Source organism: Ornithodoros turicata, chromosome 1, assembly GCF_037126465.1.
Source record: "Ornithodoros turicata isolate Travis chromosome 1, ASM3712646v1, whole genome shotgun sequence".
NCBI lineage: Eukaryota > Metazoa > Arthropoda > Arachnida > Ixodida > Argasidae > Ornithodoros > Ornithodoros turicata.
This window is the reverse complement of record NC_088201.1, coordinates 17,181,281-17,207,180: the sequence shown is the minus strand read 5'-3', so window position 1 is coordinate 17,207,180 and position 25,900 is coordinate 17,181,281. Positions and strand designations below refer to the sequence as shown.

Genomic DNA, 25,900 nt, shown 5'->3' with positions numbered 1-25,900 from the left:
ACATTGCATCTCCAGGGTGATATTTTACAAAATTTGGAAAGCATTACAAAAGATCAAGTGTCAGTGCAAATCTTGCTTTCATTATGTCTTGGATATCGTAGGTACGAGCTAATGCATATATGCATCGCTATCGATAATCGAGCACGCGCAAGTGTCTACAATACTGTTGAACAATGTTGAGATGTTGCAAGACTGAATTTTTGGAGGACAGACAACACTCGAGTGAAGAAACTTTGTGCGAAACCGTGCTCCATTATGGTGTTACGAAAATTACACCTAAAAAGGCGTGCGCCATGCACGCTATCACACCTTTAAAGGTGTGAAAAGATTTAGAGTGTAAGATATAAAAATCCTCAGAAAATACACGATACATTAGAGAGTTTTAGTGCGTCCTACGCTATCGCATTTGCGTACGGTCGGGATAGCGTTGATGGTTGTGCGCACGTCCACAACAGAAAGAGAGCTTTACGCAGCTTTACGCAGAACCACCAACGCTATGCCTTCCGTGCGCAAAGGCGACAGCCTATACGATATACTGAAATTCTCTATTACTGTGTGTATAGCTGCATATCATTGACATTCTATTTGTGTTCCCTTCGTGCAAGAAACCCGCAACGCACGCGAAGTTTTCCCCGGTTTCCCAGAGAAGCCCTAACTAGCCACAACGTCAAACTATGCACCCAGTCGCCTGTAAGCGCCGGTAATGGTATCTGGATGGGAGAAAATGGGCGAGTCTGGGCACTGCGGGTGACAGGCTCTTCGGCGGTTTTTCCTCTCCTATCCAGACACCCCAGGTGTGACCAATGCAGAGGTATGCCAGGGAAAGAGACCAGTTTGCAAGCACATATAGTAGTTCTTGGGTCTAGAGGCGTATAATCCATTGCCCTCAGATTCCTAGAGTGATTACCAATTTTCTTAAAGACAGATTTCACATCTGTCATTAAGATCTAAGTCTGTAAGTAAGATCTGTGTGATCTAAGGTGAAGATTAGAGTGCCAAAGATAAGTTTGCATCTTTGGCACTTTAATCTTCGCCGTATGTCTCACCTTGCCTCGCTATATATTGGTTCGATCTTTTTCTGATAACAGCAGCGGCATCAACGAACCAGAGGGAACATATGTTGTCATTGGGCTGAACTTCAATCTTTCGAAATTTGTTCAGAAGGGAAAGCTAAATGGGATAATGCCCCAGAAGGTCGCTAGTGGTGCCATAAAGGTGACCCACTTAACTAAGAATATATAGCCAGTTATTGTAATTAAAAAGGTAATTTCCCATTAAAAAAAAAACATCTGAGTACAGTTAGCGCAGCCACCCCGTACATGCCTCCTTAGGTTACCCGCTATATAGGCACGGCTGTGGTGCTTGACCCGTTAATTAGCCGAGCCCTTACGCATGCCATTGATATGTAGGATACGGTTTCAATAGCCTGGCTATGACCCTCCTGTTTTATCTCATTTGCGGTGCTATGCTCACCAAGCTTTCTAGGTAATTATTTTGTAATACCTAGTAACCGGCAGTAAATCTCTGTTCTCTACCATTTATCCTTGTATCCTATTTCGAGGCCATTTTTTTTCTACCTGTCTTTTTTACACTTGCAGGGTTGGGCCGGCTTATCTGAGACAAGCCATTTATTCCATCGCGTTGCCCCTGGTCTATTCACGCTGTTAATCATTTTCGGGAATTGCAAGAGCAACAATCAAACAGGATTTGCTGTGCCACTGATATAGTGCTTAGAGTTGATCGAAGATTGCTTCATTTGATGGAACACGTGCTAAATCTGTCGAAGCTGCCGTTGCACCACGTCGCAACTGTGCCTATATTAACGGCGCAGTGACGCGAGCAGATTGTTTGAGGACGGCAGGAAAGTGTGGGTAAAAGGGGAGCTATTACGCAACCTGGGCAGACTTCAAGGGAAACTGAGCCGACAGCCGCCTTGAAAGTGTTCCAGAAAACTCAGGGAAAACCGGAGACACCAGAGCAGGTGGTAGAATTCTGTCCTACCACCTGGAAGTATGTATAGTATGACCTTGCGGAGCTAAGCAGCGGAGTATTCACTAAGCAGAGTATTCACTAAGCAGAGTATTCACTAAGCAGAGTATTCACTAAGCAGAGTATTCACTAAGCAGAGTATTCACTAAGCAGAGTATTCACTAAGCGGAGCATTCACTTGGCAGTGCCGCTGTTCCTTGTGGTTTTAGCAGATCGGTACATTGTTGAAGCGAAGGATGAGAAAGTATGTCGTGCGAATTCTGTCATACAGTTTTAATCGCAGTCTTGCACCTATTTGTGCACCAGACGGTTAGAAAAGAACGCAGATATTCGTGATCCTACATAACGCGGACCTCTTTACCAATCAATCTGCTATAGCATCAGTGTATGACAGATTTAACCGCACCAACTAATACTTTTTAAGGATTAAAAACGTATATAGTTCGCTAGGCTTGGCTGGTATAGTTTCACAAGGATATTTCTGCGTATTGACTTACTACACGTAAATGGGCTCGACTTTTACCAGCATATGTAATTCTTTATGCGCGCGTGTCTTAAGGTAGTTTCACGTCCCAGCCTCCAATTCTGGAAATATTCGTGCATCTGACAAAAAAAGAAAGAAAGAGAGAGACTACGGGGATTGGTAGCGTTGCTATATGAAAGCATATTGCGATAGAGCATCCCCTTTGATGAGCGCTCAAATTGCGGTTAGCTCTTCAAAAGAGCCAGGTCTTCCGAATAGCTGCAGGATGGGAATGGAACCCATTTTAACGGTTTCGAAATAGATCGCGACGACGCGTTTTGAAATGTAAAATGGAAGCGTGCGAGCGATCGCGTTCAAAAGATGCCCGCCCGCCATCAAGTCGTGTCGAATGCTGGGGCGAGGGACTCCAGCACATCAAAAACGAGGGATGCCCGTTTTGTGAACAGCCCTGAATCCCGATGGAGTGGAGTGGGAGGTTTTTTCTTTTCTTCTTCTTCTTTCCACCTTGCACTTTTCATAATAATGCGTGCTCTGGCGGAAAGAAATGCGGCATGCGGGCGAGGCATGCCTGAGAATCAGATGGGAAACTAAAAAGATGGATAGGTAGATATGGAACTGCGGGTGCCGTCTTTGTCAACATTTTGCTGTATAAGTGGTTTTTAAGCGTGGAGGAATTTTTGCAACGCGAAACGAAAAACGGCTAGATGTAATAACGATTTTGTTAAATTGTTATTTATTCGCAGTGGTAGCGTGTTTTAATGGTAAATATGCCGTTATGCCGTACTACACTCTTAAAACAGAACTTCGATATCACCGCGTAGCACGCTCTTAGCCAACCACCATCCCGAGTGACATCGTTCTTTCCCCTGGGCCCCGATCTTCAACTTGCCGTTATCCCATAACGCGCGTTAAATGCATCACTTCGACCCGTGATTCGCCACGAGACGAACACGTCTCTTAGTGACACTTATGCTGTTAAGTATGTTAATTGTCACAAAAAGACGTACGCCCCCGCGCTTTCCGCAAATCAGGAGTGATAACGGTATCCGGTATGGGCTAAATCTGTCCCTACAGATCTGTCCCTACCTATTCTATTGGCCTTCAGCATGTTATGGTGGAGTTCTGTTTTAAGAGCGCACACTACAAACACGGGGGGGGGGGGGGGGAGGTGAATGGAAGGATAGGCTCGCCGTTGTTGGACACGCAGAAGTGGGCGTCGTCACGACTATAGCCAAAAAAGAACACAGAACACAAAGAAAGGACGGACGGATGGAGGATAGAGGAGGATGAAGGATGCGGTGAGGGTGCACGAGTTCGTCGGGGAGAGCAAAGTATTAGATGGGTCGTTGAGCAAGACCTGCCTTCTGCAGAAAGAGAATGAATGAGAGAAAGAGAATGCAATGCGCACTCTAATCAGAAGCGATAACCCTATCATTCGTGGCAATGGTTGGCGCAGACCGTGCTATGCGGTGAAGTTAAGTTTTTAGAGTGCGCATTGCACGGAATGATACCGTTGTGACTCCGATTGTGGAAAGCACTGGGCGTACGCCTTTTTGCGACAATTAACATACCTGCATAAGTGTCACAAAAAGGCGTATGCCTCCCGCTTTCAACCAATCGGGTCATTCGGGATGATGGTGTGCTAAGGAGCGTGTTGTGCGGTCCTGTACCCTTAAAAACCAACTTCACCGCATAGAACGCTCCTAGCCAACCATCATTTCGAATGATATCGTTATCTGCCCTGATTTGTTGAAAACGGGACGCGTACGCCTTTTTTGTGACAATTATGAACAGCATAAGTGTCAGAAAAAAGGTGTACGCCTCCCGTTTTCAACAAATCGGGGCAAACAACGATATCATTCGAGATGATGGTTGGCCAGGAGCTTGCTATGCGGTGAAGTTCATTTTTAAGAGTGTGCATCTCCATGTTTTCGCTTTTCTTTTTTTTTTTTCTTCTCATTTTCACTTTTGTTATCATGCACATTCCGTGTTTTATTTTCTAAGAGTGAGCACCGCGAACACACACGGCGAATTGATTTAGCTTGCTTTTTTTTTTTTTAAAGATGTAATCCACGACAATATTTATGCTTTGCTCTACGACGTCTGCCCTATATTGTACAGAGTTCATCAGATGACCAACGGGTTTGAAAGGTTTATCGCTGTCCTGCCTGCTCGATGTAATGCTAATTTATACTGGAATATTCTTTGTGCAATGATGATAAAGTGACTTTCTCTGTACCATGCCAGATAGGAAGTGAATAATTTCGTGCCTGTTACGAGAGCATTCGACGCAAAAATCTGCAATCTTCTTTTTAATTCCTTCGGTCATTGACATTCATGCTGGAAGTTTCCATACAGAAAGCTCATAAATTTTGGAAGGGTTCTTCCCAACCGCCACTTTGCGGTGTATGTCATCTGAACATTTGAAACTGTAATGTTCCAGCTTTCAGCGCTAGTCGTTTGGGACTGTGCTTTCATAACACTGTAACACCCCCGTATAATTAAGACGCGATCATAAAATGCAGAACATTTCTATTCGAGTTTTTTTTTTAAATTTATTACTCTAATGTCTCTTCCTATTAACGTAATATACGACGGCCTCGCATTAAAAGGGGCGATTAAATGTGTGCAGGTACGAAGTAAGCGTACTGCCTAAAATAGCAGCCCCATTCCGTAATGAGCATTTTTTGCCTCACGGACGAAAACTTCCACTTTATGGCGGTACTGTCGCCGGCTTCCGCGGGCATTTATTTATTGTCTCACTTCGTCCATCTTTTATTGTTATGGAAGACGTAATACTCAGAAACCACGTGCTCGTAAAATCACGCTGGAGGTTAGTTGCGCTAAGATCAGTCACTATGTATATGTTATTAGTATAACTATAAGATGAACTTTAATCAACGTTTAGGTACAGCTATTCACGTTCCTGAAGGAAATGGCTGTATTTACGACATTTCAGAATGTACATCCTTAAAGCCCCAGGTCAGATTTTTCTCTTCAGTAGGTAAGGAAGATTTGATTGTCTTCGAAATGGGAGAGGATGATCAGTGACGAAACCAAAATAACAAGAAAATGAGCCCGCTGTTCCAGCCTGCCTTCGGTCTCACGTCCGCGCTTATCATAGTCTGCTAATCTGTCGCGGAATGATAGAGCAGAGTATTCTCCTCGTCTGGAAAGATAAAAATGTGGAAGCGACGTGCTCGAACGACTGAAAGCATATCAATTCAGGAAAGGTCCTGAATGAGAAAAAAGCGACACTGGGTGAGACACTTGAGCAAGAAAATAAAGGGGATCTGTGGGTTCATTTACAGTGTGCCCTTGAGCATTCCCTATGATGGCTATAATAATGAGGCTCCTGATGACGCTAATCTCAACAGGTATGCTAGTTCCCATGAATTTCTGTTACCCCATAATGACTCTTTCGGACCATAAAGTATGAGGAGTCGAGGACTAGTGATATATCCAGAACCCCCTGCACCCTCAACACCCCCAAATGTTTGGCGACACACCCCAAACTTTTTACCTGTGCACTCCCTACCCTGGGCTTCTGGATAAACCGCTGTCAGGGGCGGTATGCATACGACACAAGCAGCATGAGTAAAATATGCACTGCGCTGGAGATGAAGGCTTAGGAGGGGATGCGTCCTCTTGTGTCAGTCACCGCCAATTCGTTTCGTAAGGTCCTCAACTTCCGTGTCGCCATGTGCAGTTGGTGACCCTTGTTGGAAAATACGCATTCACTTATTTCTACACTCCAGCTCAGCTTCAACCTTGATCGGGAACAACAGAAACGTATTCAGTTCACGTGTGCTTGCTTCGAATCATAACAGGCACTGGAACCGCACGCGTGTGCTTAGGTATGGAATCAGGTTTGACACAGGTTGTACATGTGGACGCGCGTTCACATGAACTCGACAAAAGCGGGTCGAGTTGGTTTATCGCAGCAAATTCTCTCCCATCAGGCCGTGTCAATCAATCTTCCAGGGAGGATTGATGTGAGGAGGTGCGACCAGTTTCTGTCGGGTTCATGTAGCCGCGGCTTGGGTCGTACGACCCACACCTGATTCAACCCAATGTTTACACTTGATGTGTACACACATACACATGTAGAAAAACAACAACTTTATTTTATGATGCTGAATGGGGAATTTCTTCGGCAGGGGCGATACTCTATTCCGCACATGTAGAAAGTTCGTTCTGCACCCACGGAAGCATAGATCAGTTTCGAACAGAGTAATAATGGTCCTCAATGAGCAGTGACACACAACGTAGGCACCGAGCGAACACTATATATCCAATATCCCCCAGATGGAGAGAGAGAGAGAGAGAGAGAGATACATGAGGGCGATGATATGGGGATGACTTCCGCTTCAGATAGATAATGATAATGATGCGGGGTTTACGTATACATCGCGAGATACACAAGAGGTGGTTTTGCAGCGGCATTCAAAAGTGATGACCAACTCAAGTGTCGTGGAGTGACCGGGCGCAATAGTGCGGCCTACGTCTCTCTCTCTCTCTTTTTTTCTTCTTATTTTTTTTTCTTTCTGTATACTCCTAAGGCAAACCGAGACGGCATTCTCACCTACGTTCGCACCAAAGTGAAAAGGGCGGAGAAATATGACTGATTCCCAAAAGAATACCGCAGTATTTTGGTCGGATATATACTGTCCACAGATGAACACAATGACAATGTTGTCGCATTCTCATTGTGTTTATCGTTCGAAGTGTCGTTCCGAGTTCGCACACGTGAAATGAATACGTTTTTGTTGTTCCTGGTGAAGGTTGAAGCTGAACTGGAATGTAGAAATAAGTAAAGGTGTAGATTTTCCAACACGGGACGCCAAGCGCACGTGTCGACAGGGAAGCTGAGGATCCCAAGAAGGGAGGTGCCCGGGACAAGAAGACAAGGGGACGCATCCCCTTGCTCAGCCTTCATCTCTGCGTTGCACATATTTTATTCGTGCTGCTTGTGTCACGTGCCTGCTGTCCCCGACTTCATACTTTTGTAGGAGAGGAAGTGTGGTGCACGAGAGCATGTTTGCTTCGGAGAGCAAACATACATATTTTGTCTGGTTCGATAGGAACTCTACAACTTTATAGGCCCGAAACAGTCATTCCGAGGTAACAAATTCATGAGAAATAGGATATTTATTGAGATAAACCAGGAGCATCATTTTAGCGATCACAAGGAATGCTCAAGGGCACACTTTAACACGTCGCACGTCAAGGGCACACGTCACGTTATCGAAACATTTATTATATCGCTCAAGTGTGTCATCCAGTGTGGCTCTTTCTCATTCATTTTATTTTTCGTGCATGTTCCACTCACCTCCTGTACCGGTACGACCAATACAACACGTCCCATTCGAAATAATGATAGGAGGAACCTCGCGGTGGACACATGCTGGAAAAGGACATTTCCTGAATATTTTCGGTCGTTCAAGCACGTCGCTTCCACAGTTCTATCTTTCCAGACCAGGAGAAGACTCTGCTCTATCATTCCGCGATAGATTAGCAGAATATGATAAGCGCGGACACGAGACCGAAGGCGGGCTGGAACTAGGGTTGCCACCTTTCGTAGTGAAAAATACCGGCTGAGGGAGAGGGGCGGAATAGAGCGAAAAGGGGAAAGGCTTGTGGAAAAGGGAAAGTGGGTGAGGGGTGGACGAGCACACGCATAGAGAGAGAGAGAGCGTGCTCGCTCAAGATAATACGAGGAAACATATGTTCCTGTGTGGTGCTGTATCATTGATGCCTGGAATAACAATGATAATAGTAATAACAATGAATAATAATAAGAATGAATAACTAAGAAAACGACTGGTGACTGCGGAGCTGGGTCTGTGTTCCAGATTTATTCAAGCTGTATAGTGAAATGTTGAAGAGAAAATCCCGTAAAAGCCCTTATGTCTTGAGCTTAGTCTTGAGCCACAAATATACCGGCAAAAGGCTGCCGGTATCACTTCCTACCGGCAAAGCGCCCAAATAACCGGCCGTGCCGGTATAATACCGGCCTGGTGGCAACCCTAGCTGGAACAGCGCGCTCATTTTCTTGTGATTTTGGTTTCGTCACTGATCATCCTCTCCCATTTCGGAGCCAATCAAATCTGCCTTACCTCCCGAAGAGAAAATCTGTCCTGGGGCTTTAAGAACACACATACATAACTGACTCGGAATATGAATAGTCAGAGGAAAGTCGAATGACCATAACCCGAGAATGACAGCGTTGGTGCACTGTTACCAGCTCGCGTGGCTCAGTCAGTGGTTAGCATGCTGGCCATGTCACTTTCAGACTGGGAGGTACCCGGGTTCGAATCCCGCTGATGGCTGTGCTATCTGGGTTTTTTTCCTGGGTTTTCCTCAGGCGCTTTCAGACATATGTCGGCACAGTTCCCTTAGAAGTCGGCCCAGGACGCACATTCCCCCAAGGCGTCAGTCGTGGCGTTGCCCACCTCTGTGAGGCCGACAACGGCGAGCCCTTTCACCGTCGCCACCACCATCACCATCACCTTGGCGCACTGTCATGGAATGGTTGCGGCAACACAAGAAGTGTCTCGAGATTCCAGTTTGCTGACGCTGTTCAGACCAACATATTGCAGTCGTACAGCTCCTTTCCTTCCTTCCGGCTTTATTGTGGGCGGCATTCTCCGGATATGGAGCTTGAGAGTTGAGAACAAAAGCGGCACGTAATACAATATTATTTGTGCACTATATTTGCTTTGTACTTGTCGTTCGAGTGTGCGGAACGCCACAGACGACCACACTTGAATTGGCGATTTCCAAATAACCATTATTCCTTTTTATTTTTATTTTTGCCCAGACCGCCACAACTAATACAAATCGAGGTGAAGAAATGGTGGCAGGTTTGTTTGTTTTTTTCAACTTTCTTTGCTACCGTTTAATATTTCATCCTCAGGATTCCGGGACGTCCTAGGGCAGAGTAACCCAAGTATTGCACACAAGTGATGGACAAATGAAAAAGTATACTCCGTGTGAACATTCAAAATTCGAATACAAATTTAACGTTCCTTGCTCATGTTCGCTTGATACTCGTTATTTTTGAATACTCCACGTTTTGAACTCGGTCCATATCCGTCAGGATATCTCTATTTGAAATATGAGATGTGGGAAATATTTCCTCGTGATGGCTCATACGGGGTCATTCCACTTTTATTGTGTGTGCCATCAAAGTGCAAAAAGGAATAAAACGTACTTAGTGGCGTTCATTGACGTGTATAAAGTTGCACATTATATAGGAACAATAGTAACACAGTTCGATGCCATTCAAAAGGTATCCACATTGCGTTGGCCCTGTATTGTAAGCACATAACGCTTGCTCGTCTTACTACGAAAATGCGATACAACACTATCTACAAAAATTTCAAGGAGTATCCGTTACGGTGCGACATATCGCATTACAAAAATATGGGACAGTGTCAACGCCATCTAGATGCAGAAGGCCTTCTTAATGCCTCATCTCCCTCTTTCGCTACGTGGACACATATAGTAGTCAGAATTCGTCTGCTGACTAATTCCAGCGAATTTCGAACAAGCGAGGAACCTGACCATCTCCAATTTTTTTGAAAAAATATATTCTTCAGGGGACGGGAAATGATGAAAAATGCGCCTATATTTAAGCCTCAAAATGTGACCTAGTCGTTTCGAGATACTTTGAGGGCTTCTCAATTGAGAAGTATGCGGTTCTAAGAGCCACAATATTTTTCACCTGCTCACTGATATATGGACAGCACGCTATCGTCTTCCTAGCCATTTGTAACTGAAACTTTTTTCGTAAAAAAATGGCAAAGTCGCAAGAAAACGCGAACAACGGCGTTTTTCGGAGCCTTTTTGTACTGACGCCGTTTATTGGAGAATAATGATACCTACACCATTCGTTTGGTCATTGCATGCCCTATCTGGTGATACCATGTTCTAGAGTTAATCTGCTAGAAGCAGATTGTAACAACCCCACAGGCGGTATCGCGATTTAGCTCTATTTCGGCCGGCGCTAGCAAAAAATTGCACCCAAAAAGTTGCCGCGATTTTTTTATATGTGACGCAGAAACCCTTTCCTAACACACAGAAAAAAAAAAGAGATTCGTATTTGATTTTCGATGACGCTACGCTTTTTTAAAGTGACAGTGTGCACGCGCGCTGCGCACTGCTGCTGGGCGGTACTCTCCCGCAGCTGGTCGGCGTTACGGACGACAAGGGCGGACGCGATTCAGAGAAATCACGTTAAAAACGCGATTATGGCTCATATCCGATTCGCTGACACCATCGATACAACCTGGTACATGATTAAGAAGTCACAGAAGTTGGTCGCGGAAAAAGATGTGTGGGCATTGCCTGATCCGTACCAGCGCAATCCTCTGAAGGAAGATGATTTGGCGGCAGCAACGAGCTTTTATACGGTGGATGTGCTGGACTGCACGTTCAGAGCCCAGGATCAAGAGACGTCGTGCACGTTAAAGAAGGAGGCCAGAAACTCACAAAAGCTAAGAGGTACATGACTTGTGCAATCCGCGAAGCCTACAGAAAATTTAGGAACAAGTATCCAGACATAACACTTAGCTTGAGCAAATTTTACTCCATCCGCCCCAAGTGGGTTAGTATTAACCCATGCAGAGAGGAATGCATATCCACGTACTGTGCAAGCTTCGAGCTGAACGCAAAGGATCATGAGCATGTCAATCGGTGATGGAAACTGCGAAGAATGTCTTTCTGGGGATTGCGAACAGTGTCCAGGTACAGAAACACTTACTGAAGAAAGTCTGGGCATCCAAGATGACCAAGAAATTGATTTCGCAATATGGGAGGAAAGAGGCCTGCTGAGGAGGACATTAACTGCGCGCAACTTCATTGAAGTAATTAGAAAGTGGGTGCTCCTATATCAGCGATGACCACATCAGGAAGGTCCAGAAAGAAGCGGGCCGAAAGGAGAAGTGTTCTGTAAAGCCAGGACACGTTGTATTTCACTTCGACTTTTCAGAGAATTGGACAGCTATCCTGCCCAAGGAAGTTCAGAGCTACCTCTGACACAAAACTCAAGTTTCGATATTCACATGTATGGCTACTACGTCAACTTCAACTCACTGTTATGCTGTTGTGTCCAACGACACCCGGCACGACAGCGCAGCAGCATTGCTTTCTCTTCTCAAGATCGAAGAACATATGGAGGACCACGAACCCCTGCATGGAAGCGCTGTATACATCTCTGATGGGGCCAGTGCGCATTTCAAAAACAGATTTCAGCACTATGAGCTCGGACGCAACACAACTGTAAAGAGGTGGCTTTTCTCAGCTCCAGGTCATGGAAAGAACGCCTGTGACGGAGTCGGAGGTGTTGTCAAACATGCTGCAACAATTTTCAATTTGCGCTCTCCAGCAACGGAAGCAATACGAAACGCGTGTAAGTTCACTACCGTCGTGTCAAAACATGTCAAAAATGTGACTTTACACTTTATTGCAACTTCCTTCGGAAGGTGTGAAAACCTTCAGGCAACAAAAAGAAGATGAGTGGAAGAATGTATGTCCAGTGCTCGGCCTTCGTTCTCATTACGTGTGGGAAAAGGAAAGTGAGGCTCCCAACAGTGCAAAGTTGAAGAAGACTCAAGCAGATATCCCACCTTTGTTCTCATCCTGTGTTTTCCAGAGTTATACAAATTAAAAGTGCGTTGCTCTGAGCCATAACCATGTTTTTCACTTGATCTCTCCGAACCGCGTCCGCCCTTGGCGACCGTATAACGCCGACCAGCTGCGGGAGAGTACCGCCTAGGGGCAGCGCGCAGCGCGCGTGCACACTGTCACTTTAAAAAAATCGTAGCGTCACCGAAAATGGAATACGAATCTCAATTTTTTTTCTGTGTGTTAGGAAAGGGTTTCTGCGCAACATAAAAAAAAATCGCGGCAACTTTTTGGTGGCCATTTTTTGCTAGCGCCGGCCGAAATACAGCTAAATCGCGATACCGCCTGTGGGATTGTTACAATCTGCTTCTAGCAGATTAACACTAGAAGAATGAAAATGGTATCACCACATAGGGCATGCAATGACGAAATGAATGGTGTAGGTTTCATTATTCTCCGATAAACGGCGTCAGTAAAAAAAGGCTCCGAAAAACGCCGTTGTTCGCGTTTTCTTGCGACTTTGCCATTTTTTTACGATAAAAGTTTCAGTTACAAATGGGTAGGAAGAAGATAGCGTGTTGTCCATGTAGCAGTGAGCAGGTGAAAAATACTGTGACTCTTAGGACCGCATACTTCTCAATTGAGAAGCCCTCAAAGTAGCTTGAAATGACTGGGTCACATTTCGACCAGTTTCTTTCTCCCCCTCTTCCTCGAAAATGGCTGAAGATTGGGGCTTAAATATAGACGAATTTTTCATCATTTCCCGTCCCCTGAAGCATATATTAAAAAAAAAAATTGGAGATGGTCAGGTTCCTCGCTTGTTCGAAATTCGCTGGAATTAGCCTGCTACAGCGATTCGCCATTCTGCTAGTTCGAGAACTCTCAAATGTTTGTAGCTAACTTCGCAAATTTGTACCTAGGCTGAACGTAGAATGCGCTCTTCAGAAAATCAGTCTTGAGAAAAATATGGGACCGTTTCATTTTCCCATTTAGCATGCGGGGGCGTTCATTTACTCGCAGACGACAGTGGATGCCCATGCGGCTGACGATGGCTCGTCTGCATGCCTACGACCGCTGAAAGCACGGTCGCGATTGGCTACGGCCGTTCAAAACACGATCCTCATTGGTTGACTATTAGTTGTTACGTCACGGCGACGAGTAAGCAGGCTTTCTCTATCTAGGTGGTGTTGACGGTGTGCCTGTCCCTTCTTTTTTTATGACAATATATCATAGTCGGAAGACAGCTGAATCACAGCGGTCCAGAGAACGCGATTGTTTTTACCTACCCTCGTTTCCATTTCCCACAACGCAGGAACCCGTGTAAATATTAACAATGTTCGATTCAAAGCAGCGCAGCTCGTGTTTAGGTCCAACCACGTGGGTCCCATGCTGTCCTTCGTCACTGCTACCCAACGCCTTGGAACCCGTGCCATGCTGCATGACGCGAGCAAGAAGTACGTGAGACGCGGTTTCTTTTCGCTACATATGGCAACATGTAAGGAAACCCGGGCATCTGGTTGTGGGGTTTTGGTGCCGCACTAAGAGCGGCAAAGTCTTCCGCAGCTACCGTTCGACCTGAGGTCCCCCCTCGGGGTTTATTTATTCCTGGAAACAATCGTTTGCCATATCTGTCGTGAGGATTCTCCCCGGGGGGAAACCAATTTACGAGTGTTTTTTGGCCGCCGAGTTCCTCACCTCGGCCCGCCTTGCTAAAGGGCACCGAGAGCTCCGAGTTTAGAGGTCTGGATATATAGCCTAGGTGCCCTTCACCTTTTCCAAATACGACCAGGGCAAGCTCGATCAGGGCTGAAGGTTACTGCGTAGATAGGTTTCTCAGGTGAGATATGCAGAGGAGGTCTTTTAAATTTCACGTCTCTTTAACCTCAGAACAATCCTCTGCTCAAAATATCGTGAATAAAAGAAAAAGAATAAAGAAACACGGTGCGGTCATGGAAGCGAAGTACTGTGTAAAGAGAGTTATTTCGTAGAACAAAATAAAAGGGCACAAGCGAGCTGGTGTACATTAGATAGTGGTAACATTTCCTTGAGTCGCAGGAAAATGACACGAACGGGCTGTGTTTCCAGTCCGTGTCGTATTCCTCAGACTCAAGAAAATGTTACCACTACCGTGGGTTATTTCATGACTTCCAACACTTTATACGACATTCAAATAAATTAGGGTTAACTTAGTTCGACATCCTTGGCAAGGTTATGAAGAACCAGATAATTTAATTTCAATTTTCTTACCCTTTTCTTTACATTCCTCCGTGTGTTAGTGGCTTGGAAGAGCCACACACTATCATACAGTGTACTACACAATTCGCATTCATTTTATAACGTTGAAACAATTTGAATGCTGGCTATCCCGCCGTTTTAAACGCATCCGACATACGGCCGACCTGCGTAGACGATTGAATAACGCGCTTGTGATCCTTCGTCGGGGAAATTCCATTTGCGAGCGCGTTGGCGCATTTTAATTTTAATTAAATGAGCCATAGAAGGCGAAGATTCGTTTGTGGACTCGCCCTTGTGCGGCTGAGCGGGCCACTTAGTTCACGCTAGGAAGCCGCTGAATGAGGCGCCAACTTGTTGGGTGTCCCACGAGCAATGCCGCCGTCTGATTGGTCGGGTCTAGTTTGCGTATACGCTTTCTGCAAGTTGCTGTGAGTTTGCATATAAATTGAGGCCACGTACGGTGTTCACAGGTCTCGCTCGCGAGAGAATGCATTGTACGGGATAGAAAGATGCGGTACGCTTCCTTTCTCATGGAAAGTGCATAAGCCGTGGTGAATGGAATGGACAGGAACTAGATGACGCCCGCTTTTTATTTTTGTTTTGGAACGTTACAGAGGACGTTGCAATGTCCTGTTGCTTGCAGTGGAACAAGTAGTAAATACCGAGGCGAACAGTGGTTCGTTCTTCGGAGAGACCAGCACTACGCAAGGTGTTGTCATTTGCCTGCACTCTTAGAAATGAACTTCACCGCATAGCACGCTCCTAGCCAACCAGCATCTTGGATGATATCGTTATCAGCACTGATTTGTTGAAAACGGGAGGTGTACGCCTTTTTTGTGACACTTATGCTGTTCATAATTGTCACAAAAAAGGCGTACGCCTCTCGTTTTCAACAAATCAGGGCAGATAACGATATCATTCGAGACTATGGTTGGCGAGGAGCGTGCTATGCGGTGAAGTTCATTTTTAAGAGTGTGGTTACAGAGTTCTATAAGTGACAGTATGCATTCTAAAAACAGAACTCCACCGTAACCCACGCTCTGCGCCAACCATTGCCACGATGATACGGTTATCGCTTCGAAGAGAAAGGGCGGCATACGCCTTTTTGTGTCACTTATATATCCAAATTGACACAAAAAGGCGTACGCCTTCCTATGTCTACGAATCAGAAACGACAACTCCACCGTTCGTGGTAATGTTTGACGCAGAGCGTGCTATGCGGTGAAGTTCTGTTTATAGAGAAAGGGGGGGGGGGGGGACGCGGTCCGCCTGCTGGCAGTTTAAGTCACCTGGGGAATGGGTTGATAAGTGGAAACGAAAGACAATGGCGCTATTGGAGAGGGACCGGTGTGCGACCCCCATGCCCAAGAATTGGGGTAGTCTAGCGGAACTACCTACCCACAGCATCAAGCACACGAGCATTTTTCGCGGCCTTCACTGGGAATGCTCCCGGTACCATCCTGCATTTTTGGCGAACCCGCACAGGCTCGTTTCTATCCTGCGCACCGTTGAACACCAGATGATGGAAAAGTCGTGACCTGAACCAGTCCAAGTCCAGAAATCATCTGAGTGCCAGACAACAATTCTTGCTTACGAAGTTCGGAGGGCTGGCAAACAAATATCTGTTCACACCCCTTACTGTCTGAGGTGGCAAATCTTGCCCGTCGTATAGTTGCTGCCCACCGGACGCAGATGTGAAATGGGGAAGGAGTTGGTTTGCATACATGCACATCAAGCAATGCGTTTGACACAGAGCCACCGACACGAACCTGAAACGGAGGCAGAATCTCTGGGTGCAAGCATATATGATACATCTTGGTCACAGTGCATGATAGATCGATATATGTAGCTAAAAACACGCAAGAGACGTATCACCGTATCTATGAGTAGTCTCATTTGCATGTGAGCGATGTGCGTAACAACCAACCTTCCGTTTGACCTCGAAGCGTCCCGCATGTTGGCATTAGCTATACGCGTCTGTGCTGTAACGCTGTAACAATTATCGGGGATAACTCTATCCCCATTCGTTTCGGTGCTCACTGTCACCAGTATGGACAGAAGGAAGGTCGTGCTAATGACAGCTTCGTTTGAAGACATCCTCTGAAGCCACCCTGACCTTACATCTCTTTTTACGTATCCGCCCAGGCCATGTGTCGGGCGTGTCGACAAATGACTTTTCGCATTAACCTCGCTTGTCGCCGATTTCTACCCTTTGTCGATGAATTAATGTGCAGGTTAGACAGTGTGCCTAAGGATAGATATGTCAGCGTGCTGCTGCATACGAACCCAGTGATGCACGCTGACGATTGATCAGTATGCAGAGCAATTTCCGCGATTCGGTTGCCTTCGTGCCAGTGTACTCTGTTATTTGTATTTCTGAGATAATCGGCAGGAATCGGTTGGTATTGTTATCGTTTGATGCGGCGCACTGTTCTTCCACTGACTGGGAAAATATTATTGTAACAAGTAAATTAAGCATGAGTACGCCTGTAATGTTTCCACCATTCTTTGTGGAGCTTTCGTGTTATTCTTTTCATGGTTCCTTATACATTTCTATAAGGTAGGTTCAAATCGTGGACGTTACAAACAGGGTGTTTTTTTATCATTTACAGATTCTTTTTTAAATAAAAAAGCTATGAGAGAAGCATACAAACCGTTTTTGTAGTTGAGTTATACGGCCATGCGGACATCCTCTCGAAGAGAGTATGTAACTACAAAATTACTAATTACCTAAAATTCAATAATTAACCATATAATTGGGGAGTTTCAGGCAAAAGCGAGATAGCAGAGTGGGAGACAATCATCGTCGAGAGCTTGCATGCAGAGTAACGACGATTAAGTTACGCAGCTGCTGTCGCCCACGCACCACGCCTCTGTGCGTGAATAAACCTACCTTCCTTCGTTCACTCCCTCCATGGTCAAACTCGCCCCTGCGTAGTCCTAGTTGGGATAATTCCAACACTGGTGACACGAACGTTTGAAACGAGCGCGTGCCGTGAAATGTCCATCGCCGAATAGATGACTTCAGAAAATCCCAGAGAGCTTAGCGCCGCTTTGAACTGTGGGAACTTGCTGGTAACAAAGGAGGAGAAGGTCTCCAAGATGTTTCGGTTCCTTCTCTCTCGTCCGATTGTCCACGAGGAGTCGAGGTCAGCGAAAACAAAACGTGGACAGTTCATTCCAGTAATCTCCCAGGATGCAACGCTTGCGCAAGGAGCATTGGGATTTTCTGAAGTTGTCTATTTCGCTATGCAAATGAGCCGAAACCAAAACCGCGCTCCTCGCTAGCGCATAACCTTCGCCGCGGAGGCTTGTCTGGGCCGCAAAGCGGTAGGTTTGGCCAGCAGGTTAGCACCAATCAGCACCTACTCCAATAATCTCCATCGCTCCAAACCACGTGACCCTCTGACGTGGAATAAGCGCTGTCCTCCCTGCGCTCCCGATAGGCCCGGTCTCGCATGTGCGCGTTTCAGGATTAAAAAAAAATGGAATGACTTTCAGAGAGGATTGTCTCCCATCCTGCTATCTCGCTTTTGCCCCGAATCCCCTAATTAAAGAGTTAATCATGGATTTTAGATATTTAGTCATTTTGTAGTTAAATACTCTCTTCGAGAGCATATCCGCCTGGTCGTATAACTCGGCTGCAAAAACGACATCTGTGCTGCTCTCATAGCTTTTTTTATAAACAAACTATAAATTATGATTTAAAAAACGCGCTGTATATGTCATTGCATTGCATAACATGTTGCGCGACTTCTTCAGACAGCAATCTGTGGCGACACAATTTTAATTGGTGCAATTATTCAGACGCTGGCATGCAGAGACATATAGCCAGTAAACAGATGTACGCAAAGCGCGTGAACCTATAAGGTGGGGGTTATGCACCAGGCCGTGGTCACCGAGTCACATATATAGGACGAGGGTTTTACATGTCAGATGCCTGCAACGCAGAAAGTTCTGGTAACAGATTCCTTGTGGCAGTTTGCTGAACTCACTTGCTGAACGCTGTTGACTAGTTCAGACGCGCACGTTTTCTCTGTTCCTTGTTCTCGAAAGAACTAGAATGCTTCGCCAAAAATCGAAGAGGTGACGGAAGCAGCCGAATACCTATACGTAGCGACCGAAGACGCTTCTATCATTTCACGTGACACTTCAAACAACCAGATCCTGCTTTAAGCCCATTGCCTTAACCAGCTCATCTTATAGAATTTGAGCCATTTTACCCTTTCCTGCAATCATTCGGCCTCAAAAACGTTCCAACTGGCAAGTATGTCGGAAATAAATCTACCGCTGTGCTGCACTAGCTTTCTGTCACCCTACGTTGTAATTCTCAGTAAATGTCACGACATGATATAGTTGGCTCCTTGCAACATACGACGGCAGAGATGATGAGCGCTTTTGATTCAGCAGGTAATAAATGCCCAGATGGAAAGACATTCCTTTCGCTCTATACAAGGGTGCTGATTGTCACGCCATTATGTGCGGAAAAGCCCTGAGACGTCTGTCACGTATGCGCGTACATAATACACGCTGTACATCGTATGCCTCGATACGCGGGTCGCATCAAGATAAGGCTAAGGAACACCCAGTATCCTTATAACGACCTGCGACCTTCGCTAACTCAGTTCTTGGTTTCCGTGACAAGATCTCTGCGGAGATTCATGAATACAGACGAACTCATCCATAAACTGGCTACCCCGTTGCAGTTATGCTAGCAGGGGAATGACCGCGATGTCAGCAAATCGATGTGGAGGCAAAGGACATCGTATCTGCAGGTCTATCAATGTATGTTAATTTCTATTCTTTCGTTTCATGCCGATCAATGTCACGGTGGAAGGAGACGAAGTATATAATGCAATTCTTGTCGGATCGTGGAATGCCTGTGGACAACAGCTGACACCTGTGACCTGACACCGCCATTTTCAGGCATCGATTTGAATATGCATGCGGTGCCTGTAAACGCATTTTGGTCGATAAATAACCTTGCTGGCAAGAATTGTTGCGCGGAATATATGCAGTCGTCGCATATCCGGCTTAAAGAGTTTGGATTGATTTTGTCCGGGTGCGAAAATAAAAATAGAGAGCGTAAACAGTTTGGGTGATGCTATATATTATTATGCTATGCTATGAGTGTTCGTAGGTATAGTTGATATGCAGATATTCTTGTGCATAAAGCACTGCAGCGTTTCTCCCAGTTACAATACTTAAGGCACATGACAATCCACGGTAGAGTAATAGTGTACAACCTAACAGTATCCATTTTATTGTAAGCATACACTGTTTAGGGAACTCCGAGGGTGCTGCGAAAAAGTGGCCCGCCAGAGTACGATAGTGTGTTGCTAAATACATGTTTACCGATTTCGCGTCCAAAGCTCAACAAGTTCTTCCCGTACACTTTAAGGTTCTGAAGCGCTAAGCCGGCACAATTTTGCTCATGCGTTGCGACAGTTACTAGCCGAGCTAGCTACAAACAGGGGCGACACAAACACATAAGCCTCCAACGCCCAAGAAACAATAAAATTCATATAACAACGAAGAGAAAGAAAGAAAAAAAAGAAAAAACAGCTCCCGTGGCATAGTGGTTAGGATGATCGCTTTCCACGCCGAGACTGGGAGGTGACACGGGTTCGAATCCTGTCACCGGCTGTGCTATCTGAGGTTTTCCCTGGGTTTTCCGAAGATATTCCAGACGAATGTCGGCACAGTTCCCCCTGAAGTCGGCCCAGGACGCATACTGACCCCCCTGTCCCCCACTCCTTCCTGCTGTCCTCTCTTCATCTGTCCACGTCTGTACGCCGCTCATAGCCACAGTTGCTTCGCGGCGCTAACACGAAATAAAAAAAAAGCAAAGAAAAGGAAAGGTGCTGACACCTCGATTCGAACCTAGACCCCCTGATTTCCGGTCTTGGATGCTCCCGTTACACCACGCCACTTTCATATACAGTTCATTATGCGCACATAACATAAGATGAAGCAATGGTATACCCAATGATATGTCCAAAGAAAAGTAGAAAATTTAGCGAACCGGTAAGGAAGTGTTAAGGGAAGAGCCTCAGGTCGAGAGCCGCCGATATTCCGAACAGAGGCTGTTTTTCTCTTCTTCCGGGCCCAACAAAAGATAACTCAGAAAAAAAAAAAAAAAAAAAAGGTGCTGACGCAACTATTAGAACCTATAGACCCACCTGTTTTGGGTAATGGATGCTACCTTTACACCATGGCTCTCTCCTGGGTATGCCTCATGCACAAGGGAGACAGACAACCAAACCGTGTACCTCCCGTAGTTGTACTGTGCTCGCTTGCCACAACCTATACATCACAAACGAGAAGGATCTATTACTACATTAGCATTTGACGCCCGTGGGAACAACACGTTTGTTAGAAATGCCATTCGTTTATTAAGCGGCCGACTTTTGGCATGTATAGTATACAGGATGTCTTAGTTAAATCCCCGGGCTAAATAATTCGCGAACGGCTACACCAATCGAAGAACTTTCTTTTTTACAAATATCTGTTCGATACCATCTACAGCCTGCGCACCATGTGAATGAGTAGGAGGCGCTCATTATTCAAATAAAAATTCAAATGAGTTTCTTCAAAATCATAACTTCTAAAGCAGCACGCCGTCGGCACTAAAATGGGTACTACCCCTTTTGGGACCTTCAGTGGACACCTTTTAGAGAAAAATCTGCCCCGGAAGCGGGTCATTTGTTGCAGTAATTAATTGGTTTCGGCTTACAGATTTTTGTCGCGGCTGATAGCGGTGAAGCGCAAAGGACGCTCTTCCACTCCCGTATCCACCAATGAACTATGTGTTCTTGTTCTTACTTCGCAACGGGGAGTGCTGAAGAAAAGGTAACAGTGCCAGACAGGCCACGCCAGTCCGCACTCCGCTTATCTGACTGATATGCGCCCTTTTCTCTGTTATGATCGCACGGACGAAACACCAGTTAATCACATAGTACCTTGATATCACATGCTTCCCATTTTTTTCTTCAGCACTCCCCATTGCGAAGTAAGCTCAAGAACACGCAATTCATTGGTGGATAAGGGAGTGAAAGAGCGTCTTTTTGCGCTTCACCGCGACCAGCCCCGACAAAAATTTATTTGTAAACCGAAACCAATTAATTACTGCAACAAATGACCCGCTTCGGTGGCAGATGTTTCTTTAAAAGGTGTCCCCCGAAGGTCCCATAAGGGGTAGTACTCATTTTAATGCCGACGGCGTGTTGCTTTAGAAGTTATGATTTTGAAGAAACTCATTTGAATTTTTATTTGAATAATGAGCGCCTCGTACTTATTCACACAGTGGGCGGCTTGTAGGTGGGATGGGACGGATACTTGTATAAAAGAAAGTTATTCGATTGGTGCACCCGTTCGCGAATTATTTAGCCCGGAGGTTTAACTGAGACACCCGGTATACAGGGTGTCCCAGAAAACGTGCCATTGAATTATAATAAAAAAAACTACACCACCTAGAGTCATGCGGTCAATGGCATTTGTTCTGACTGGGTTTTTGCCACCTCCTCATGTGAATGTCGTGTAACGTAAGTTTAATCATGTAAATTTTTGCGAGCTTAAGTCGGAAATTTGCCTAGTAAAGGTCACTTTTTTACCCAACCAATGTGAAGAGCGTGTCTAATTTAGTCAAATTAATGATAATTGACATTCAGGAGCTATCCCATCGGAAAAAATAGCCGAACATCATGCTCTACGGAGGTCGCACAGAATAGCGCACGATGAATTTTTCAGCGCAATCTTTCTCAGTCCGACGAAAGGAGGTTGGAAACCCAGCCCTCCCCGACATCGCAGAAAGAGATAAAACAGGCACGGCTTATCACGTCCGACTTTCGCTGGGGTAATGCTTTCCCTCTCCCAATTTTAGGAACTGTTACTTTTTCTACTATCACTCTGTGGGCTGGCTTCGGAACCTCCTTTCGTCCCACTGAGAGCGATTGCGCTCAAAAAGTCATCGCGCGCTATGGTCCGGTGCTCCGAAAAGCATGATATTCGGCTATTTTTCCCGATGGGATACTCCGTGAATATCACTGTGAATTATCGTGAATTTGAGTGAATTCGGCACGCTCTTCATACTGCACTCTTAAAAATGAACTTCACCGCATAGAACGCTCCTAGCCAACCATCATCTCAAATGATATCGCTATCTGCCCTGATTTGTTGAAAACGGGAGGCGTACGCCTTTTTTGTGACAATTATGAACAGCATAAGTGTCACAAAAAGGCGTACGCCTCCCGCTTTCAACAAATCAGGGCAGGTAACGACATCATTCGAGATGGTGGTTGGCTAGGAGAGTGCTATGCGGTGAAGTTCATTTTTAAGAGTGTGGTGGGGTAAAAAAGTGACCTTTACTTGGCAAATTTCCGAGATCAGTTCGCAAATATTTACATAATTAAACTTGGAGTACATGACATTCACATTAGGAGGTGGCAAAAACCTAATCAGAACAAATGCTGTTGACCGCATGATTCTAGGTGGCGTAGTTTTTTTATTATAATTCAATGACACGTTTTCTGGGACACCCTGTATACTACCAGAAGGTGGTTCACATGGACAGAATGTTGTACGTGCACAGCGCCTTTCCCGTAAAAATGATGGACAAGTTCTAGACTTTTGGAAGTCAGTAGTTCGGCATGAACGCTGCCTTTCATGCATTTTCAATCAAGTGCTGAAGCCAGGTAGAACGGATATGACTGGACGATTTTTGGTGTCTCCTCAGACTTTCATATCAGACGACGGAGCCATCAGACAGGCCTACACTCTTAAAAATGAACTTCACCGCATAGCACGCTCCTAGCCAACCATAATCTTGAATGATATCGTTATCTGTCCTGATTTGTTGAAAACGGGAGGCGGACGCCTTTTCTGTGACACTTATGTCATAATTGTCACAACTGTCATAACTGTTCATAATTGTCACAAAAAGGCGTACGCCTGCCGTTTTCAACAAATCAGGGCAGATAACGATATCATTCGAGATTATGGTTGGCTAGGAGCGTGCTATGCGGTGAAGTTCATTTTTAAGAGTGTATGCTATAGGTCTTCCTGCTTGTTTGATTTGCACCGAGTCTCCCGGTCTTTTAAAATGGCACCGGGAGAGCACAGTCTTAATTCTAAGTTCCGGGAATGTGATTTTATGGGTCCCCTCCGCTGGAAATGTGGTCGAAGGGCGCGTTCCTGATGAGAACAAATGGAGAAGCTCTAATGCTCTCTCCTTTCTGTAAGGCGTTGCATAGTACGAGACAAAGGCTATAATACCATCCTTACGGGCTGTTACCCATCAGTGTAGAGTCATAACCATTTGTAGATGTAAATTTGCTTCCAACTCTGCTTTGAGAGGTGAGACGCAGTCAGCATACTCCAGAGTGGCGTCCATTTTAAGAGCATCCAGATGGTGCAGGCCAGGAAGAACGTCGTCTTCCTTTCTTGCCTTCCTTAAACGCCTTCTTCCTCATTTTTTTTTTTACGCGCCGGTTCTTTGTGTGTGTATGTTGAAACTGTTAAATTGCTGCGCTCTTGCCGTACACGGTGGTCCACTTCAGTTACATGCTTGCTCAGGTGCGTCTAATGCCACACGTGGAATCTTCCGCAAACATGTTTTATGCGGCTTTTATTTTTCCTTTCTTTTTATCTCCGCCGTGTAGTTGACATTACGACTGCACGCGTGACAATGTGTGCGTGCTTCGAAATCTTGATTACGCAGTGGAGATAAATTGGAACGATGTAGTCTTTTTAGTTCGCTTGGTCATCTTCCGAAATCGCATCAGTGGGGCTAATACGATATTTGCTTCTTGTGGAAGGTACAGGCTTTTCAAGAATTTCATAAGGCTGATCCATCCCACGAGAAGCGTAAGCCCTTTTCCGTCGAAGGCGTTCGAGGATTCCCGAAAGGCTGTGAAAGGAATGTGCATGCTATAGCGGCCGTCGTGTAAGTCTCGGTAAGGCGCGCCGGATCGACACGGTCGATGGGTGTATTGGGAATAGCGCAAAATATGCCATCAGTGCATTCTTCGCGCCTCTTCAATATAAAGCCGGCGTTTTAGGTCCAGGCCTTTCCCGGAGAAGTTTTCATCACAACGATTTGTCATGGCATCAAGATGAACGCCAACGGACTAAACCAACTTGTTTCAATTTTATCCTTATCGCTGGTCTCTTGTTAAAGTTAAGGCATGCACCTCTTGCGACGCGCAAGAAACTGTTGAACACATATTGCTTCATTGCACAAAATAAGAACACAAAAGAAGACGTCTGACGGAAAATTTGAAGACCCGGGTCACCCAGCACCATTGCTGGAATATGTAATCTGCCCCAACGGACCAGTTTCGACACGAACCTAAACCTAACGAAAAACCTAAAGGATTCTACTGGACTTCACGAAGGAAAGTCACCTCATAGGAGTCATTTAACGACAAAGAGTACACTTTCAAAACAGAACTTCACCGCATAGCACGCTGTGCGCCAACCATTGCCACGAATGATAATTACCGCTTGTGATTGGACGAGAGGGGGGAGGGGGGGCGTACGCCTTTTTGTGACAATAAATTGCCACAAAAAGGCGTACGCCCCTTTCTCTCTTCGAATCACAAGCGATAACCCTATATCATTTGTGGCAATGGTTGGCGCACAGCGTGCTATGCGGTGAAGTTCTGTTTTTAGAGCGTACTCACAGAACAAGTCAACATGTGAACGCCTCACTGCCCGGTACGGGACATTTCCGTGTCTTGTGTGTGTGTTAATTTATTCCTATCTGTCTTTTGTTTTAGGGCACCTTGCCGCCTTTCTGGCAGGCAGACCGCCCCCCCCCCCCCTTTTTTCTTCTTCTTCTTTTTTTTTTGTCGCCATCGCGTCACGCTGGTCTGGATCTCACACACGTATCTCTCTTTTACACACTATAGATACGTACTGGGTGTGCCAATTGTAACATGCGCCAAGATTTAAAATTTAAAACAGAGTGAGAAAGATAGAGAGAGTCAACAACTGAATGGAGGGGATGGCATAGACGCAGGCCAGCTGGTGAACGAGATCCATGGAGAACACAGCCTGAGCAGTAAACAAATAAGCAAACAGTTAATCGTCTGTGTCCTTCTTATTTGTGTGTTGCCCAAGCTCAAGCTGTGTTCTCCATGGATCAACTCAATGTTATTAGCAGTCGTACGTGTGTCGTAGCCATTGTTGTTGATTTTTCTTCATTACGCCTGATTGGTTAATGTAATAAGACTCACTATTAATGTTTCAAAATATTGGTTAAAGGCTCCAGATGTCAATTAAAAATAAATGCACGACGAAGATGTTTCCAACAAGGCACACGTTGTGTGACTTCTTTTCTGTTTTTTTTTTTTTTTCCCTTCTGAACAGAAAGCCCGCGAAATATAAAGAAACACCGCGTGACAAAGCTCCCGCGCGCCGGGATTGCAGTGTCCGTTGTCACGTGGTATCTTTTTCTTATAGTTTTATCGTTAGCTAATTAACCAGACACGACGAAAAATGCTGGTAACTAGGATACACGACTGCTGACACTATTCTGTTGGTTTCATTCGCGTACAGCGC

The 25,900-nt window shown here is 45.5% G+C and overlaps 1 protein-coding gene and 2 long non-coding RNA genes across 8 annotated transcripts in view; 1 reads left to right on the top strand and 2 right to left on the bottom strand.

Moving 5' to 3' along the window:
* LOC135377543 (protein slit-like) overlaps positions 1-25,900 on the top strand; it is a 268,615-nt gene that overhangs the window by 141,078 nt on the left and 101,637 nt on the right. The window lies entirely within an intron of this gene.
* LOC135377547 (uncharacterized) overlaps positions 1-25,900 on the bottom strand; it is an 87,328-nt gene that overhangs the window by 34,346 nt on the left and 27,082 nt on the right. The window lies entirely within an intron of this gene.
* LOC135377546 (uncharacterized) lies at positions 11,205-20,642 on the bottom strand. The gene is made up of 3 exons (XR_010418123.1): positions 20,521-20,642; positions 11,573-11,668; positions 11,205-11,426 (listed from the first exon to the last, which is right to left on the bottom strand). It is a non-coding gene; the product is annotated as an uncharacterized LOC135377546 (long non-coding RNA).